The sequence below is a fragment of the Lepidochelys kempii genome, chromosome 5 (genome assembly GCF_965140285.1).
Source record: "Lepidochelys kempii isolate rLepKem1 chromosome 5, rLepKem1.hap1, whole genome shotgun sequence".
NCBI classification, from domain to species: domain Eukaryota; kingdom Metazoa; phylum Chordata; order Testudines; family Cheloniidae; genus Lepidochelys; species Lepidochelys kempii.
In genome coordinates, this window is record NC_136384.1 from 101078791 (window position 1) to 101096162 (window position 17372).

The 17372-nt window shown below is 42.2% G+C and overlaps 1 protein-coding gene and 1 long non-coding RNA gene across 5 annotated transcripts in view; one reads left to right on the top strand and one right to left on the bottom strand.

The window, feature by feature from the left end:
* KANK1 (KN motif and ankyrin repeat domains 1) overlaps positions 1-17372 on the top strand; it is a 170750-nt gene that overhangs the window by 84831 nt on the left and 68547 nt on the right. The window contains exon 1 of one of the 4 annotated variants that reach the window (XM_073345220.2): positions 2490-2563. The exons of the other annotated variants lie outside the window; for them this stretch is intronic. The gene's annotated coding sequence lies outside the window, so the exon portion shown is untranslated. Of the gene's footprint in view, positions 1-2489; positions 2564-17372 lie in introns of those variants that run through there. 4 annotated transcript variants of the gene reach the window in all.
* Positions 2314-3807, bottom strand: LOC140911688 (uncharacterized). Its single transcript, XR_012159088.1, has 3 exons — positions 3604-3807; positions 3196-3448; positions 2314-2558 (listed from the first exon to the last, which is right to left on the bottom strand). It is a non-coding gene; the product is annotated as an uncharacterized LOC140911688 (long non-coding RNA).

The following is a 17372-nucleotide window of genomic DNA, read 5'->3' on the forward strand; positions in this document are numbered from 1 at the left end:
CATATTCTCCATTTGAAACTGGTCTGTTAAACAAAGGAAGTATTGTTTGTGAATAGAACCGATTGTTTCTGGTCACCATGTCCTTTGAGATTTTTTTAAACTAGTAGATCTCATCCTCTCACCTCATTTTTATTCAGAGATGAAAAGAGAAAAACAGTATTTCCTGCTTTTTCAATTTTGTTTCTCAATTTTGAATGAACTAATCATTGAACTGAATTAGTTGAATAAGGTGAAACAAAGAAAATATTTTCTCTGACCCCGTAGAAGAAGCTACTGCTGTCAAATGCTGGTTTTAGTATTTCTACAGTCTCTGTTTGCACGTGCTTACCCAACGACATCTCACAGTTCTGTGCTTTGGCTCTTTTATAACTTTGGCAGCAAACACGTACTGCTTATTTTTATTTATATATGGAATATTTTAATTTAAATGATTTTAATAGATTATAGTAAGGTTAGGTCTCATCTTATAATTTCAAATTTAATTTTAAATATATTTTTACAAGTATTTTATTTAAATAAAAACACCTTTTTTATCATTTGGTTTTGTGACTTGGGCTCAAAAAGATAAAAATGTGACTGTCATGTCTTTTTAAAAACTAGCTTTATTTTTACCACAGCTCTCCTGACCTGCCTTGTGTTTGTTCAGTCAAAAGTAGAAAGGAAAGGGAGGAGTAGCTGATCTGTCAGGTTTTACGCAGCAGTAGAGTACTTGGGTTAGAAATAAGTATAGATTGTGCTTCTCATATCAATAATTCGCAATTCAATTGTTGCAAATTGAACTCTTAAGCAATTAATTGCCACATTCATTTGTAAAAATGTGTGCTCCCCTGTAAGGCTGACAAGCAGCTTCGATCTGTACACTTTGACCATCTAAGTATCTTATTATCTTTTGGGAATAGGAATAGTGTAAATTAAAGAGCATTTCCAAATGAGTTTCGTTATTTAAATGCCATCTGCTGTTCCTAAACTTGGCCTCTCAGGAGGTAAATGCATTACTTCATTTCCTTGTGGAAACCGAACTTGTCTGTATCTCCTTTATAGGTGGTCTGGTATAGCTATCATATGATGACTTTTAGCTAAACTTAGACGGGGGTTATCTTTCAGTATTTTAAGAACTTTAGTTTGGTTTGTGATCCTGGTAGCTTTTACTCCTTGCTGATAATTCTCTATTTTTATATGTCAAAATTCAGTATGATGGCAGCAGGTAAGAAACTTAACTGAGATCTGTTCATGTCTGAGGAACTTTTATCTTTTGTATACAAAGTATTTTTACATTTCCCATCTCCATCTTTCATGTGCTGTAAAACATTAGTCTGCTGCAAAAGTAAAGACTTAAATTGTAATCTTTCTGCGAAGTATGGTCTACTTAATTATCCGAAGCATAAAAAATATATTCAGGCAGTAGACTGAGTACTCACAAGTATTAAATATGGTCCGTATTTCCTTCTCCAAAGCAGGACTTGTTGAGTGACTTTTTGAATTTTTTTTCTCCTCTCTACTTTCCTGTTTATCTCAAATGAAACAAATGATGTCGTTCTTACTATTAAAGTTATTTTGGGGAAAATATGTTGTCATATTTACAGACCTACATTGGTGGTACCGTAAAAAATTTTGATGGGTATATATTCCATACCTATTCAACAATAAAAAAAGGTACTGCAGGCATCTGGAACTGCAGCCAACATACTGTATTCAAAAATTGGAAGAACAATGTAGCAAGAATACAAGCAGCATTTATAATTTAAAGGATATTGCTAATGGAATTCCTTTTTGCTACATTCAGCCAACAAGTATAAAAATACTTAAGAAAAAGGATCGTTATGGTAGTAACAATATGTTAAAAGCTTCTTGTACATATCTTTATACCACCAGAGTGGCATTATTCTTCCTGAAATTAACCAAAGTTGGCTTAGGCACTGCAGTGTTACTTTCTGTATGGCAAAGAAGTCTGTATATTAAATGAAACCCAGCTCCTGCAACCATTTACATGTGCTCAGTTTTTACAGGAGTGAGATCTAAAACAGTAAAAGTTTGTAAGGCAAAATAGCTTAAATTAAAAACTGTATATCTGTAATCAAGGTACAACAAATAGCACAGAAGCTCTCAGAGAAACTATACCTAGTAGCTTGGGCAAAACAAACACAGTTTCAACTTTCATTTTCTCTTCCCTTTCTTGTATCCTGGTGGTCCAATCTGTAGGAAAAATTAACTTTCATCCTGTAATAAATACATCTCTTTTTGCCTGGGCTTGAATCAGCAACATCTGCATTGTAGTGGCAGAAATGTGTAGTTAAAGATAAATATCCACAATCATGACTTTGGCATTATCTTTAATAAACATAAATAAAATAAATCAACATTTTCCACACCTCCATATTTTATTTTACTGCGTATTTCTTGTATTTGGCATAGGAAATACAACAAACACTGGCAAATGTAAACTACCATGGGAGGTGAATAGCTTTTGTACTTTGCACTTTGTACACAGAGCGTTCTGTGGTTCATCCGTCTCTTGTGTAGGAACAATTCCGAAGAACTCTCAGCTTATGGCTTCATTCCTGAGGTATAAAATAAAATCACTTTTGGGGTGGTAAAATATAGAAAAGCGTTAAAATATTTTGTAATCATGTTAGCTAATCCCTTTTTTATAATGCATAGTGATAGACAGAGGACGGAAAAGGTTTGGCTCACATAGGGGACAGACCATCTGTAGCTACAGATGTTAGAACACCTGTACTCTCTTAAAATGGAAGGTAAAAGATTTTTGTCCATACTGCCTTTGAAACTTACACTCTTACTTGTCTGCTTGTTAACTAATACCAATGATTCCTTCGTATTGCACTCTTGAGAAGAATGCTGAATGGCCTTGAACTGTAGTGCAGCCATAGGAATTTTAGAAATAGAGCTAAAATGATTAATAAAGGAATCAATAGAAATTTTTATTAAAACTATTGATTTGGTTTATAAAGGAAGGGCATTATAACTTATTTTTGTCTTGCCATTTTATTAGAAGGAAAAGTGAGAATAATCCCAGTGCAGTATGTAGATAGGTGCAAATCAATACTTTCTTTCAGTGCTTGTTACATTTCCAAAGCTATACAAGCATTAAAAGAAAGAAATATGTTAAGGAAAAATCTTAAATTAAGAGGAAAATAGCTAGCCACAGAAGTTTTAAATCCAGCTTGGTGTTATTACCTTGTAACGTTTATGCCTCTCTTCCTTTCCTCCCCTCCCAGGGAAAATTCACAGAAGTGTAACAAATCCCTTGTGGTACCAGCTTTTGGCACTGACTCTATCACACTCAGTGACTGGAGCTCGTGGAAAATACAGCTAGCTCTCAGTAATGCTTGTGCTTCCTTGACAATAGCAACAGAAGTGAAAGCGATGAGTGCTGCCAATCAATGCACTTGCTCCTCCCTGTCACAGAGCCTTTAAAGCCAGAGAATCTCTAACATAAAAACAAACAGACAAAATAAAAACCCTCATTAAGAGGCAGAAAGCCAGCTAAGAGTCAGTGGCGCTAAAAACTGAACCCCTATATGGGAACAGAGGGCCAGATGCAATACAGAATCCTCCTAAATCACCCTACCCAGCGTTACCAACCTTGGTTCAGTGGCTTAGTATCCAAACATTTTCCAAACTTTGTTTCTGTTTGGGGTTGGAGTGGATCAAAGACGTTCCCCTGTTTCATTCCAAACTGCTTTGGTGAGAAGGAAAGGGGGCAAGGTGCTAATGAGTCTGGGATTTTCTTATCCCTGGTTCCTCCAGTAAGTGGACAGAGAGCACTGCTGCTGCTTCCTTTATGAGTTCACTTCCTGCTCCTGTCCTGGACCGTTCTTGGACTGGGTTTCTCTGTAGCAAGCTGTTTCTATGGAGTAGTGAGAAGGGCTGTTAGCTTTTTGGGGAGCTAGCTTTTTAGCCTGGAATAAACACAGCAAAGAAAATATTCTTCTGCTCAGGCATCCTGAATAGTTTGGTAAGAGAGATTACTGGCTTATTTTGTCCTGTGGGCAATGTGACTGCCAGTGAAGCCAACCTCCCTTATAACTAAAAATATCCTATTTATTTTTAATATTGTACACAATACAAAATTGCCTGCCTACTAGGCAGCCCATACAGAGAAACCAATAATAAATCACATAGCAGATTTTATTGCTTCACAGTTGTAAACAAATACAACTCTGGGAGCATTCTTTTGAAAGAACCCCCCCCCCCCCACTAATTTATCATATATCTCTAGGGTTTTCCACAGTACTTTAGTGGCGCATATATGTTACCAGGAGTTTGTATCATACTATGATTAGCACAGAAATACTTTATTTTGCTGATTTTCTTTTAATGTTTTTGTAGCTAAATATTGAATGGGGAAAAAACAAATCAAAGATGGTTAATTAGTCACATTATGGGTCCTTTACTGATGTGTGGGGTTTTGGCAGCAGTTACCTGGATTGGGTTTGGTCCAGTATTTCAGTGTACTGGAATGTGACCTTTAGATCTAAACTTCAGTTAGAAAATAGGTATCTGATGATAGCTTGGAATGCGCAGTGAGATACATAGTGAGCCGTCCAGATAACGTCTGTTTGCTCATGTCAGCATAGAGCTGTAGCCTTGGCCCGTACGCAGTTTGCATGAAAGTCTAGTTTTCTGGCACTTGAATGCTGACTGCTTGTTAAAAAGAGAGCTGCTGTGCTGTAGACCGGTGGTACTGCAAATGCCAGTGGTACTGCTTGCTTACAATTAAACACCTCTGTGAAGTAGAAGGTAGCATGTATTTAGCTCACTATTAATTTTTGTTCTCAATAAAGGAATAACTTTTTTTTATAAATGCCTAGCACAATTTAAGTCTGTCCACTCCGTGAAACTGACTGGTCTCTTTGTGGGGACTGCTTCTTTAACAATATGCCGTACAGTGTCATTGTATTTCCCAGCAGTGACTGAGCCTCAGGAGGCAGACTGGGACTGAGAATCTTTAAATACCACTGAAAAACTGGAGCATTTCAAAACTGTTGTAAAACGCAGGCTACAAAAATAATATAATTTAACAATTGCAAACACTCTCTTTTAAAATGCCTAGAGCTTTTCCCAGTCTTTTTCCTGCCTGGCTTCCTGTGACAGCTATAAAGAAACAGTACACACCATACTAGGGGCTAGGAAACTCTTTCACAACAGTCATGTAACCCAGAGCTCTAATCTAGGGCTTAGAGATGAAAAATTAGTTCATGAACCTACTGTGTTTCTCTCAGCTTGTTGTTGTCAGTTTAGTTCTGTATTAGAATTAGGGTTGCCAGGTGTCCGGGTTTTGACCAGAACACCCAGTCAAAAAGGGACCCTGGCAGCTCTGGTCAGCACTGCTAACCGGGCTGTTAAAAGTCCAGATGGCACGGGGCTGGCAGGCTCCCTGCCTGGCTCTGCGCAGCTCCTGGGAAGCTGCAGGCATGTCCCTCCAGTACCTAGACATAGGGTGGCCAGCCATGGGGCTTCCGCGTGCTGCCCCTGCCCCGAGCACCGACTCCGCAGCTCCCATTAGCTGGGAACCATGGTCAATGGGAGCAGCGGGGGCAGCATGCTGAGCCCCCTAGCCCCTCCACTGAGGAGCTGGACATGCCGGCTGCTTCCAGAAGCTGCCTGAGATAAGTTGCCGTCCGAACCCCCTCCCGCACCCCAACACTCTGCCCCAGCCCTGAGTCCCCTGCCCGAGCCTGGAGTCCCCTCCCGCACCCTGAACCCTTCATTTCTGGCCCCACCCTGGAGCCTACACCCCCAGTCAGAGCCCTCACCCCCTCCCACACCTCAATCCCCTGCCTCAACCCAGTGAAAATGAACAAGTGAGTGAGGGTAGGGGAGAGCGAGCGATGGAGGGAGCGAGCGATGGAGGGAGTGGCCTCAGGGCAGCACAGGGGGCAGGGCAAGGGTGTTTGGTTTTGTGCGATTAGAAAGTTGGCGACCCTAATTAGAATTGAAAAGGGTACATTGGAATTTATAAAAAAACTGCTCTGCCTGTCTCCAAATAGCAGCAACAAAGGACTGCACCTGTGCCTCTATTGTTTCTGTGCTGAAACTTCTTTGGGAAGCAGAACACTGCTATCATTGTCCGTGTACTGCTGCTCGGTTTTTGACAACAGTAGTGGAGAAGTATGATAGGTAAAAGCAGTGGGACAGGCACAATCCCGAGGGGGATTTAAACACTTGGGGTGTGTAGGGAGGGAGTGGGAAGGTAGAGGGTTCCCACAGCCCTGTGCTGAATTTAAACATCTGATTTCTCAGAGGCAAAGTCATTATGCAGTGATGCAGTGTATTCTCATGTGTACAGTAGTAGAGGGTGTGTTGCTAATTTAGCCAGTACCAAGGGGTTAACAGCGCTACAGCTATTGAAAAGAATGCAGGCATCAACCCTAAGAAAGATCAGCATGCTTCAGACAACTGATACAATTGCTATGTAAATCCCTCTTGGAGAGAGGGGGAGAGCCTGAGCTAGACCTGAGCGTGGCCGCTGCCTTCCAAAACACAGGCCTTTACCACTCGAGCTAAGTGGGAAATTCCACAGCTGGCATTAGAAGCAAGTTCCTTTACCCTCTGTGTGGCCAGCTGCTAGAGAGTAACCTCGCAGTCTCCTAAATGGAAAGCCAAGTGCATTATAGCACGCTGCGTCCTACCTGCCTTATCTGGGTCCGTTCTGTTTGTCCTTGTAACCATGCACAGTGATAACGTCACCCATATGTGAGGCTGAGGCGGTGCAGCTTGCAGGAAGTTGCCAACTTTTTAGTGACCCACTAAACGTAAAGTATTGAAAATACAGCTGCAGTCTCCTAGCTGTCCTGAGCTGCAGACAGTCTCCTGGTAGCCTGTGTCAGCTCTGGGCCGAAACACTGAGGCACTGTAACTTGTCACATGCTCATTCACTGAAGGCAGTTTTGAAAGTGCTGTGTGGGAGCAAACAGGCTCTTCAATTAAGACTCGATGCACTTGTGGAGCCCCCCCCCCCCAGGAATGTCCACACATGCGTTATAGAGGCTGTGACGCTAGAATAGTTGCTCCACGGGAAGGGCTTGAAAAACCCACTTGTCCAGGATGAGTAGAAATTTTACCTGAGTAGATGGGGCTTGGGAGCTGCTGGCTCCTTACTTGGTGGGGTGGGGGAAGGCCTGAATTTCATGGTCTCTGAGCCACTTCCTCTTGTTTGGGAAGGCGAAAAGCTGCACCAGTGTTTTCAGGAAAGGGAGGAGAGGGAGAGCAGCATAGGCATTGCTTTTCTTGTACAGGATGGGGAGCAGTGCGTAAAGAAGTCCATGTGGAGAAGAGGTGCTGGAACACTGAGGGTCTCCTCTGTATCCAGGAGAGTGGTAACCTAAGAGCAGGCTGCAAAGAGGTGAGAGGGCCCATGTTCATTTGTTTGGGGGATAATGGAGCGCAGTATTCAGTAATGGTGGCAGTGGAGTGTGAGGAGGTGCACTGCTTCTTTAAATGTGTATCAGGAAGCCAGGCGAGGGGTAAGGTGCAGAGTGAGGCTTGGGGAGATTCTGGGCAGGAGCTCTGCAGTGAAGCAGGGAGACAGCAGCTTTAGGGTTAATGCTGTCACTCTGATTCCAATAGTTCCACGTTCAGCGCTGGAAGAAAGCGACTCTTTGTGATATCCTTTATCGCTGCTGCATGACATGAGAGAACCTAGAGTTTGTTGATTTGGTGGAGAGATTAGATCCCAGAATGTATTAATGGGGAGAGTGCCGGCGTGTATGTTGGAGAGAGCGAACAGAATTTATTTTATCTGGTGGGGAGCAGAACTGATGGGGCTGCGGGATGAGGATAAAGATGACTTGGTGCTGAGGAAGTGAAGAAGTAAACTAAAGAGACATGGCTTTAATGGATGTTACCTTAGGAGTGGTGATGGAGTGAGTACTTCTCACCTGGCCAGGTAGATTGATCCTTTGGCAAGAAGCTGCTGGACATTTTCAAGCCCACAGAGATTAGTCACCAGGAAGAGCTGTTCTGTTAAATTAACTTTGTGACTGTCATGCAGTATTAGGTTTAAAGGAAATATGTCACCTCTTTACCAGAATGGATGCATCTGCCACTGCTTTTAGTAGCTTCTCAGGACTCCTTTTCTGTGGCCTAACTTCCTCATCAGATGGATTACAGCTGTAGGCTTCTTTTGAGAAGCTGCTGTCATAAAGGGGGCACCAAATGCAGCATCTCTAACCCATAATCCTTCTCAGCAATATGCCATTTTATACCAAGCTTCACCTAAAGTTCAAGGTCCAGGCTCGTTGGTGCTAAATGTCTCTATTTACCCAGGATTGGACTTAAAATTCTTTGACAGTACGTCCGTAAGCAATTGCCAGAGTTGCTTTAATGAGCTTAACACACTGTCCTGACTGCATTTATTGCTACCAACTTATCTTAAACCTTTTGAAGAAAAACAGTTTTGTATTGGTAAGATCTTGACTTGTGAATGTTATGAATGAACGTTTAATTATATGCTGTATTTTGTCCTACCCTGTGGAATGCAAAGCTCTGATTGTCATAGTCTGTTATGTGCTGTGAGAGGGGATGTGTGGAGGTTTGCATTGCTTCTTGTGCCAGGGAGAGCCGTTCCAGGCTTCTCAGTGTTTGCAGGCCAAGGCCAGTGAACATCTGACCTACATACAGAATCCTGAAAAGGCCTAGTGTGTGATTTGTGTATTGTCTCCTCCCCACCCCTCTCCAGTTAACACCTGCTTTGGGAGACTTTCACTCTGTGTTGGTGCTGGGTGATTTTCATCTCAGCTAGCAGCTTTGTCCGGGTGGATGAAAACATTTTTATTAACGTTTTCTTTTGGAGAATTATCAATAGCTTTGCATTTCCTGACATTTAAAAATGCTAAGTAATGGCTGTTTGGCTTCCCACTCCTGACCTTTTACCTGAGTAGAGAACATGATTATATGGCAGTAGTGCACAGAAATGTTTCCTAATTACTGTAGACACTTTGAACAAACCTCAATGAATATTCTTATCCCAGGTAGTTTCTTATCCCAGGTTTTAGCAATTCACTATAAACACAAAAAAGAGCAGGGAAGAAAATGTGAATGGAGGGAATATTTCCTTTTCCTCATAGTTCCTTCATAATGCTCACACCAGGGAGAGATGAGCATTTCCTTTCCTCTACATTTTATTTATCCTGGGTGAGAGAATTAATAACTGCTCACAGCTGAGCTGTGGATACTGAATGTAACTAGAGCCTGCTGAGATAATCACAGTTAACACACAGGTCTGTAACCCAGGTCCTAGTCTGAGGCCAGATCCACACTACCAATTTACATCGATATAACTATGTCGCTTTCGGGGGGGTGTGTGAAAAATCCACCCCCCTGAGTGATGTAGTTATACCGACCTCACACCCAGTGTAGACTGCACTATATTGAAGGGAGACAGAGCTACCACCACCTTCCGCAGTGGTGGATTAACTATGTCGATGGGAAAAGCTCTCCGGTTGGCGCAGTAGTGTCTTCACTAAAGTACTACAGTGATGCAGCTGCAGCGCTGTCTGTGTAGACAAGCCCTTAGTGGGAGAATCACGTAATTCCACTCCAAAGAAGGTGATGGCTGGAAGCTCGTTGCCTTTGCAGATGCACTCAGAGTGGACAGTGGTGCAGCTAGCCTGGTAACTGAAGTTAGCTGATGATGAATGACAAAAACGATGCTCAGGGTTTGGGGATACTTAATGGATGAGAAATAGGGTTTCGCAGTGCTGTGCTAAATTCACAGTCTCAAGTTAAGCATGGCCTTAGACGACCATAGCCATGCAGACACACTGTAGGCAGTATGCCCATAGAGGTATAATTGCCCCTGCACCCAAAATCCAACTGCATGATCTACCAAGAGGCAAGACTATGGCAGGTGTGTATGCCCTTTTCTCTCCTCCCACTGTTCCTAAGGTGTAGCCAAAGCATTACTTGATGTGTCCTCTTAACTGCACACAAGAATCATATGACTGACGGTTTGCAAATTAAAATGTAATATATATCTGGTAGATACAGAAAAGATGACTTTCTGCAGAGCACCTGCCACAGATCTTAAAGGGAGTAAAGCGAGTTTCAATGATAGGCCCTTGTGCAATAGGAACTGAAAGAAAAAATGGGGTCACTCCCACCCAGCTATACATAAATGTATTTGGCTGCTCCTTGTAGGTGAACGTCAATTGTTCAGCTTCATAAAGTCTAGCAATAGGCTATGGTGTTCTTGGTATTTTAATTATCGGAATCTAGAATTATGGAATATTTTATCCTCTCTAAGTTCTTCTTCTCATTTGACTCTCACTGACATATCTCTCCTTCCTTTAAATAATTCTTCACAAGATTCTGAGACCCATTCCCTTTGTGGGGTCTCAGAGCCTGGGAGCCAGCCTGAATGTGTACACTGCTATTTTTAGCACGATAGCATTAGGCCAGGTGGGTTGACCCAGGCTCTGAGACTTGCTGCTGTGTGTCTTTTTTTGTAGTGTAGATGTACCCTATGAGTCCCAGATAAACTGAGTCCCAGCTCATGAGTTTCCCTGCCTTTGCACAGGAAAATCCCTTCTAAGGCATCTGTCCCTAATTTGCAGATTGGAGATTTATAAATTAAATATGCTAGAGAATATTCATTAACAATCTTAAGTGAGAATTTCTGAACTTTAAAAAAAAGTAAAAGTGTGCGTACACACTGTGAAGTCGGCACAGCCGTTTTAGCAAGTGAAGAATTAATAACCTTTAATAACCTTTAAGAATTAATAACCATTAATAACCTTTAGTTAAAGTTAACCAGGCTTTTGGTACCGAATACTTTTGTTGATCTTGTAGAAATCTTCTATTTCACTTCTGAAGACCACTTACACAGAAAGGGAGTTGCTTTATTAAGAAGCAGTATTGACCATTTCTATCAAACAACCTGTGCACTATGCATGTTAACCTTTGAACCCGTGAATCTGCATCCCCGCTTCTTCCACCAACTAAGGTATATGAGCAGTTTTCTAAAATTCTCTCAAAGCTGCCCTATCACCCACACTAACAATGATGACAGTGCTAAGTAGACAGGCTACCAGATTTTTAACCTTCAGTGATCTATATTTACTTTGAACAGCTGCCGATGACATGGTGAAAACGCCAGCAGCTGCTCAACATGAGCTGTTTCGCTATTGGTGGAGCGGCACTAATGCCAGAGCAGTGGTGGGAAAATTTCAGAATATAGCCAGTGTAGGCGCACCCTTAACTTAATGTGTGAAACACCCTTATTATAAACAGCATCTCACGAAATACAGGCCAACTGCCAAGAACAGCTTTATGTAAACAGAGCAAATGCTTGTAAAGTACAGCTGAGTCTGGCTTCAGTAACCAGCTCCTCTAAAGGAAACTAAAGCTTTATTTTTATTTGACAGACATTATTCAAACCAGAATTATGTCAGCCAAACTCATCTGCAGTACAGCAAGCAAGCAGTTTCCCCCGAAACAGGCTAAGGTTAAAAACAATCCCTAAAGTGTCATTTAATATACATTAGGATGAGTAAGCAATAACCCTGTAACCTAAGTCTAGCAGGACTAATCAGCAGGGAGAATGCTCTTCAGTGTTGAAGTGTAGAAAGGTCTTTGTCTTTGAAGTGTAGAAATTTCTCTCTAGTAACCAGAAGCAAAGTTTTTATTGAAAAGAAAAAACCGGTTTCTAGAGCTCCTGGCAGTGAAGATATCCTAGTTACCTGAATTAGTGTTACCGTTTGCTTACTTCAGTGTGTTTGCAGACTCAGTAGCATTCACCATGTGTAAGAGTGGGAATTTCACTTAACCCCCTACTCATCTTCAGGAGGACCATTTATATGCTGGTGACACACAGGTCCTAACTGTACCAGGGCCTCACAATTCCTGCAGCTCCCCAGTCAGTTCTGTAGCAAATGGAAAATTCTGAGGCAATATTGATGGCAAAAATCATTCCAAAGCATGTTTTTGTTGGATCAATTTAAAAAGACAATTCTACAGATTGCACACAGTTATATTTTAGAAACTTTTCCTATTTGCATCGAGGTAGAATAATAACAATCCGGAGTAGGGCATGCTATGTTTGACCAGAAATTCCCAGGGAATGATGTGGAAAACACTCCCTTTCATTATGCATTGGCTTGATGAGCCAAAGTCACAGGGAGATGTAGGATTCCTTGCCGGAAGAGTGGTGCTATGAGGAATGCCAGCTGCGACAGGGAGCCCCAAAGGACACAACTGAGCTATCCACGTTTTTCTTGGTTCTTCACTCAAATTTTTTTGGGGAGTGGGAGGAGGGTCGAACCAATGACAAGGGCTTCTACCATTTTAAAAAGTTCTGCTAAACATCAAAACCTGCTAGACTTCCCCTATTAGTGTTTATTGCATGCTCTTACATAGCTTGTTATGGGAAAGTTTGTTTACTGTGTGCTCTTACGCTGTACATAATTTTGCCCTTTTATTATTCTGCCCAGGCTAGTTTTAGCCCCATACTGCAAGCCCCACAAGCCCAAGTCAGTTGACACAGGCTCTGAGATTTGCTGCCACAGGTCTCTTTATTTTTTGTCGTATAGACATCTTATTTGTGGGGAGGGGTAAAGGACCAATAGGAGCAATAGATGCTGCACCATTGATGTAGCTGGGAGTGTTCCACTCTGAATCTTGCTGAATCCTTTTAGAACCTACAGGCCTTGGGCCATCTCACTGGCTCCCTGCTTCCAAGCTCAGCTCCTGCAGGGGCAATACTGTAAAGGTCTCCATATAGGCCAGTGCTCTAAGAAGAGGCTGGGAGGAAGGCAGATAAGTTAATGTGACATGATTAGGATCTGCATTTACTTGCCTGAAAAAGCTGAAAGGATTTCCAAGGGAGCTACAAGGCTTCCTTTTTCACCCCTCTTCCCATAAATCCTGCCGAGATGCTTCTGTGGGACTTGTGGGAGGGGGGAAGATGTCACAGTGGTGGATGACTTTGTTGAAATGTTCAATGTAGTCCCAAAGCAAATACCTGCAGTACAGGATGTGGTTAGCTGCTCATAGGTGACTGTGTAAATCATAAAGGGTCATGTTGTGCCTCCTTGGGGCAGAGCACATGGGTACAGGCTAGGAGAGTGATGCCATCAGAGGATTGTTTCTTTTGCAATGTGGGATGAGCCAGGCCAGCAACAACTGAGTGAACAGCCAATATCACCAACTTAATTCCCCCAACCAACCAGACTTTAGCAGGGAAATTAATTCACTTATGCATTTTCTTCACCTGCAATGTGGAAAAGCTTAGCAGGATTAAAAAATGAACGGGGTGTTTATATGGAACCTGTGAACATTCACGGTTACATGAGATGGGATTAAAAAGAAATTACAAGGGATATAAACCCTCATTCTCCAGGGAATAAGTCAATCACTAACACACTGAGTTTAGGAAGAATGGTGCTATCATTAATCTTGCTCTGGATATACATCTCTATGTATCTTAGGCCCGATTCTTCACTGCCATGTACCTGATGTAGTTATCTGCTGTCATGATTACAGGACTAGCTACATCTCTGACTCATTCCCTGGTCTCTGAGTGCACATTCCAAGCATGTCAGACCTTTCTTAGGATGGAATCCTGCAGTTCTCCCACTCTTACATGACGTCCTAGCCCACAGTGTCCTGTGCTTACCTTCAACAGTTCCAACTGGGTTCAGGTACCTGTGGTTTTTCCATTCAGGAGCTTGTGACCAGTGGTTAACAGAGTGACCGGGCAGCCTTCTTAGACCAAAGTGTCTTTAATCTTAACAGTAAGAACAATGCATAGTAAAGAACAGTGTTATCAGACACAGAAATGAACACCATTTGTTGGGGAAGAGTCAGCACAGTGTTTGTAAAGGGAAATCATGCCTCACCAATCTACTGGAATTCTTTGAGAGGGGTCAACAAAAACATGGACAAAGGAGATCCGGTAGGTATTGTGTACGTAGACTTTCAGAAAGTCTTTGACAAGATCCCTCACTAAAGGCTCTTAAGCAAACTAAGCAGTCATGGGATAAGAGGGAAAATCCTCTTAAGGATCAGTAACTGGTCGAAAGATAGGACAGAAAGAGTAACAATCAAAGGTCTGTTTTCAGAATGGAGAGTGATACACAGCGGGATCCCCCCAAGGATCTGTACTGAGACCAGTGCAGTTAAGCATATTCATATATGATCTGGATAAAGGGGGTTAAACAGTGAGGTGGCAAAGTCTGCAGACGATACAAAATTACTCCATGAGAGTTAAGTCCAAAACAGACTGCAAAGCGTTACAAAGGGATCTCACAAAACTGGGTGATGAAGTTCAGCTTTGATAAATGCAAAGTAATGCACACTGGAAAACATAATCACAACTATATATACAAAGTGATTGTGTCTAAATTAGCTGTTAGCACTCAAGAAAGAGATTTTGGAGTCATTGTGGATAGTTCTCTGAAAACATCTGCTCAATGTGCAGCGGCAGTCATAAAAGCTAACAGAATGTTAGGAACCATTAGGAAAGAGAGAGATAATAAGACAGTAAATATCATAATGCCACTATATAAATCCGTGGCCCATACCTAGAATACTGTGTGCAGTTCTCGTTGACCAATCTCAAAAGAGAGAGATTAGAAATGGAAAAAGCACAGAGAAGGGCAAAAAAAATGATTAGGGGTATGAAACAGCTTCCATATGAGGAGAGATTAATAAGACTGGGACTTTTTAGCTTGGAAAAGAGATGAGTAAGAGGGGATATGATATCATAGAGGTCTATAAAATCATGAATGGTGTGGAGAAAGTGAATAAGTGTTTGTTTTACACCTTCACATAACACAGGAACCAGAAGTCACCAAATGAAATTAATAGGCAGCAGGTTTAAAACAAACATAAGAAAGTATTTCACACGACTCTCGGACATCGTTGCCATCAGATGTTGTGAAGGCCAAAAGTATAAGTGGACTCAAAAAAGAATGAGGTAAAGTTCCTGGAGGATAGGCCCATCAGTGGCTATTAACCAACATGGTCAGGGATGCAACCCCATACTCTAGGTATCCTTATGCTTCTGACTGCCAGAAGCTGGGACTGGAGGACAGGGGATGGATCATTTGATAATTGCCCTGTTCTGTTCATTCCCTCTGGAGCACCTGGCATTGGCCACTTTTGGAAGACCGGATACTGGGCGAGATGGACCATTGGTTTGGCCCAGTATGACTGTTCTTATGTTCATAAAGTAATAGATAAAGTTTTTTCAAACAACAAATACTCTATATGCATGTCTCTTACCCTATCACCATAGGATGGAAGGTCTAGCTTCAGACCCCTAAGTGCGTGGGTGTCTGTCTGTTCCCTGCAAACTGCTCTGAAACAACTGCCTACCTCCTCTGGGCAGAGAGAGACCTGAATGGTTTATAGCCTTTTGATCTGTTGGTTCTCAGTACTGACAAAACAAGCTATAAAACCTGAATGGGGCCAGGCAAGTAGGATCTTCCCAGTTTATAGCCCAGACATTGTCTCTTAACTCCTGAAGTGTTTATATAGCATTCAGAAACTATTATAGAATACCCCACCTATTTCACATCTACATCTATGCAAAATGTCACCAACAATGTAAGTCAGGGAATAATTCTAACTTGGTAGGGTTTGTCCGGGTATAAATGACCAGGCAAGGTGCAGTGGAGGATTGGGCCCTTTGGTCTTTTGTGACCAGTAAAGATTTTTAACAAAGCTTTGTGCGTTAGTAAAGAACCCGCTTTCTGAAAAAGGTGCAAAATTGAATCTCGGGGCAGAGGAGAGCTTGAGTATCTAATTCAAAACAATTTAAAAACTGCTTCATTGAGCAATATTACTTTATATAGCTAGTCTCTGCTTGTTTTGCATTTACCCTTAAGACTTTAGTTCATAGTATTCACACGCAGGCATGGGATAAGCATGTAAAAACATGGGGCTAGTAAGGGCAGAAACCTTAAGGGTGGGAATGAAAAATGTAAGCTCCTTTTCTAATTCTCTTTTGTACATTCTCTCTATTAGAGGGTATGTGTTGTGTTTTCTTCCTCTTTATGGAGTTGCATTTTTCATTTGAACTCTCCTGTCATCCATAGCCTTGTCCATGTTAGGAAAGCTTCTCACTGACCGTGGTGCAGCTGAACATGGTTTATTTTGGCCTGCATCTCCAAGTAAACCATGTACAGCGCTCTTCCAGGAATGGTTAACACCTAGTGCACCACACGTTCTGAATCTGTGCCTGTTAAACACAATTGAGCATCGATTTAGCTGATCTGCACCTATGCAGACAGTACAGTTCAGCATGTATTGTGAGAAGAGAGAGATATTAAAACATTGTTTTGTAGAATATATTTGGCTTATATCAAGCTAGGCCAGCTTTTTCCATCTTGGGACAGACACTTGACAGTTGCATTCCATTTCAGAAAGTCAAGAATCAATTCTTAGGGCTTGTCTACACTGGCACTATACAGCACTGCAACTTTCTCGCTCAAGGGTGTGAAAAAACACCCCCCTGAGCGCAGCAAGTTTCGGCACTATAAAGTGCCAGCATAGATAGTGCAGGAGCACTGGGAGCTACTCCCGTCGTGGAGGTGGTTTTTTAGAGCCTTGGGACAGCTCTCTGCCAGCGCTCTGCCGCGACGGCAGCGCTTCAATGTTTCCAGTGAAGACGTGCCCTTAATGTTTTTCCATAGTACCGTGGTTAGCTGTCTGGGTTCTCTTTCCCAGTCACTGTGCTACATTGCTACAGTGATTTCTTCTTGCTTCCTAATTCTTATTTTATGCACAGAAGTACACCAGTTTAAAGGTGCAATTTTAAAATGGATTTAGTTAAAACCCTATGCAACTTTGGAATTGATACATGTGTGGCCATACAGGTTTTGCAGCAGCTCAGCTTGGACATGAGCTACACGTACATTAGGTCAACATAGCTGAGATGGGCAGGGGTATGAAAAAAATCTATGCTGACCTAACTGCCAGAGAAGACGCAGCTTTGTAGATGGAAGAGGGCTGCTGTCGTTTGGGGAGGTGGTCTTTTGTGCAGCAACAGGGGAAAAAAACCTTCTGTCAGTGTAGGCTGTGTCTACATTACAGGGTTATGCCAGCATAGCATAGCATAGTGTAGACCTACCCGAAGGCCTATGCTGGTGTACTGCCATTGTGTAGACGCTTCAGAGACGGAAGGAGTTTTCCTGCTGGTGTAGTTAATCTGCACCCTCAAGAAGTGGTACTTAGGTTGACGGAAGAATTCTTCCATGGACCTAGTGGTGTCTACACCGGAACTGGGGTCAGTTTAATTAGGTCTGTCTGGGGTGTGACTTTTTCACACCTCTGAGCAATGTAGCTAGGTTCACCTAAGGTTTTAGCTTTGAGCAGGCCCTGGTCTACACTTAAAATTTAGCTCACTG